At 55.9% G+C, this 3344-nt stretch overlaps 1 pseudogene; it reads left to right on the top strand.

The window, feature by feature from the left end:
• The first annotated feature begins 451 nt into the window (after nucleotides 1-451).
• Nucleotides 452-1337, top strand: LOC118999076 (COP9 signalosome complex subunit 4-like; annotated as a pseudogene).
• Nucleotides 1338-3344: the final 2007 nt, after the last annotated feature.

Raw genomic sequence — 3344 nt, 5'->3', positions numbered from 1 at the left:
GCCTCTGTGCTGTTCGCACAACCAGACCTGTCCCAGTGAGAATCACCACCGTTAGGGGGCGCATGAGTGATGTAAGTGCATCAAATAAACACGCTGGGCACCGAACACTTAAACGAGGTAGAGTGTCAGTTATATTTTAATTTAAAAATAAACTTCACTGTGGATTTTATGTACAACATTGGCGTTCAATGAAGGATTAATAAACAGTGTAATTAGGAATATTATAAACACTGACCCCCACAGATCAGATTGTCAAGAGTCACTTCCAACAGCCCATGACCCCAGGAGCCCTAGGCTCCCTGAGCATCCGCAGTGAGGGGCAAAGAGCAGGAGAACAGGAAGCCAACTAGGGCAGGTCTGCACCCACCAGGGATGAGGGCCCTGTCACACAGTGACGTAAAACGTGAAAATGGAATTGAGCACGTAGGAGCTGACACAGGTGTCCACCAGCATGAGGTTGGTGTGGGTGGCTCTGGTCACTGCAGGGCATTGGTGGCGGCTGCGGGGTGTGAATGTGCTGCAGCCTCTGGTGGTGTCTGTGCAGGTGAAGCACCGTGGAGACGCTGGGCCAGACCCTGAGGACAATGAACGTGACACAGGACATGACCACAAGATGGCAAAATTTATGTCAAAACCCGAGTGTGGGGAAGAAAGATGGCGGCCGCCGTGTGACAGGATGTGGCTCAGCTCATGCCTCCAGCAGCCCTCACAAAGGTCCGCAGGTGAGTGTAGTCCGATCCTGAAAAGGGCATTCAGTTACCTGGAGCAGAACAGCTAGAAGCCTGGAGGCGCTTGTGGAGGTAAACGAGAATGTCGGCCTCCGGATCTCTCAGGGTTGCTGACAGATTGCTGCACTCACCTCCCCAACTTGCCTGATGGCCCAGCCAAAGGAACCATCGTTTCACCTTGGAAGGGACCCAGCAAGGGGTCCTGTCATGCGAGGAACAGGCTGCTTCTGAGAGACAGCATCGGGCACCCCGGTATGAGAGGGAGGAAGACTGGAGAAAGGCAGCCTGAGTGCTGGCGATTATTCCTTTGCCATCGGGACGAAAACCGTACAGTGTGGACTGAGACCTGGAGATGCCCCTGCAGACGGCTAAGCTAGGTGTGCTGGGCGGTGATCCAGTCCAGGCAGGGGCTTCCATAAATGCAGCCTCATGGCTTCAGAATGAATCAACCAACGAACAGTTACAGGTACGTGTCAGGTATGCCATGCACGTGTCCTTGGTTTTAGAAGGAAATTCACTGAAGCTGCACAAAGGGGCAGTGAGCTCTCTTACAAGGCAGTAGGGCACGAAAGCAGGAGACTAGAGGCTTTAAAAGCTGCTTGGTGCTGAAACATCCCACAGCCGTCCTTCCCCGCAGCCCCGCCCACACCCCGCAGTCACCCGCCCTGTCCTAGACTCTAACCGCACATGTGAGTTACTCCATCTCTCCTGTGCGGGGCGCTTACCTGCGCGGCTCCGTGTGGGACGTTTGCCTCTGGCCCCTGGGAGCCGCACAGACCCGGGCACCCCGTTCCAAAACACCCTCGCGGGCTCCGATCACACCTCCCGGGGTCCCCTCACGCGCGCAGGTCTTGCAACCTTTTGACCACCCCTCCCCCAAGCTCGGCCCAGGCTCCTCCCTGGGGGTCGGGGGTGGGGGGAAGCAGAGTCCACCGAGGCTGGCCGGGTGGTCACACTTAGGGACACTTGGGGATGAGGCCACTGATGAAGCCTGGGTGTCTCGGGAATGCGCCCTCCGGCGAGGCCTCCCACCCCGCCCCCAGCGTGGAGACTCCGGACAGGCTACTCCCTTCGACTCCCACACGTGGGTGCCAGCGGTTCCTGGAGACCGGGGACGCGGAGGACCCTGGGCACAGCCATGCTGTCCTACAACAGTGTCAGAGGCCCTGTCCTCTCGTGTCTGGGCCCTTGGGTTCCACCAGCCTCCGCGTCTCGCCTGGGACTTAGCAGCGCCATGACTCAGCGTGACCCCCACGCCCTGGGGACAGCGGGGCCGCACTCGGTCGCCAAGGCGCCCACTGTGTAGCTCCGCACTGGGGAGCCCAGCTGCCGGCTGGCGCGCTCACCTCTGGGAAGGCAGAGATGGTCCCAACAGCTGAGCGGAGGGACGTGGGCTGTTGGGAAGGGGCCCTGGACGGGGGGACACAGTCAGGGCGGGTGACGGGGACCTCCCGTGGGGGAAGGGCCAGGGCTCCCTCTGCAGCCCCTTCTCAGCCTGGGCACCCAAGAAAGCCCGGCCCTCCCAGGCTGAGCCCCTGCCAGGGCCCCCCCTCCTACCACCGTCCTGAGTGGGGCTACAATTTATTTTTATTTTTTTAATTTAATTTATTTGTTTTTAGAGATAGGGGAAGGGAGGGAGAAAGAGAATCATCGTGTGGTTGCCTCTTGCGCGCCCCCTACTGGGGACCTGGCCTGTAACCCAGGCATGTGCCCTGACTGGGAAACAAATCAGCGACCCTTTGATTCGCAGGCGGTGCTCAGTCCACGGAGCCACACCAGCCAGGGCTACCCTTTCTTTTTTAAAAATTAATTTATTGATTGATTTTAGAGGGAGATGGGGTGAGGGGGAGAGAGAGAGAAAGAAATATCTTGGTGGTCCCACTCATTCTTTTGTTCATTGGAGGGCTTTTGCAGGTCCTCTGACCTGGGATTAATGCTGCAACCTTCGCATACTGGGATGATGCTCCAACCACAATAGATTTAATTAAAAACCACACCATAATAATTGAGGGGGGTGGGCAGGGCAGGAAACAGCAATGAGAAAAAAAGTGAGACACCAGAGACTGAAGAATAATAAAAAACACCATAATAATTTAATTAAGAATACCCCAATAATTTAATTTAAAAAACAAGGGTAGGTACAATATCTATTTAAAAAAACACCACAGATACCCAAAAGACAGGGGCTGAAGGCCAGACCCAGGCTGACAAGGCCACAGGAAGCCCTCACTGAGCGCAGTCCTGGAACCACCACAAGGCGGCACTCAAGGCCCTGGGATCAGTGGTCCTGGTGGGATGCACAAGGTTCTCCAGAGGCGGCCAAGGCAAAGGAGCAACAAAGATGACCCAGACGAGGAACGACCACGTCAGAGCCCACAACGCAAGGAGCCTGACTGGGCTGGCCCTGCTCCTCACAGCCGTCCCCGCCCCCACCTGCAACAGACTCAGCGCCCAGGTTCTGGAAGGTTCCCAGGCTCTCAGTCATTGATCTCTTCTCTCCCATTGTAGGTTCTTCTCCTTCATTTAACCCATTGACCCTCTATAGGAAGGATCTAAAAATACAGTTCATACCCAGACTCTGATTTCCAACTGGGAAATGGAAATTAAAACTCAAAG

The sequence above is a fragment of the Sturnira hondurensis genome, unplaced genomic scaffold (assembly GCF_014824575.4).
Source record: "Sturnira hondurensis isolate 20B ecotype Veracruz unplaced genomic scaffold, ASM1482457v3 Scaffold0014561, whole genome shotgun sequence".
Classification (NCBI taxonomy): Eukaryota; Metazoa; Chordata; class Mammalia; order Chiroptera; family Phyllostomidae; genus Sturnira; species Sturnira hondurensis.
Note: the sequence above shows the minus strand (reverse complement) of the source record. Positions and strands in the feature narration are given on the sequence as shown.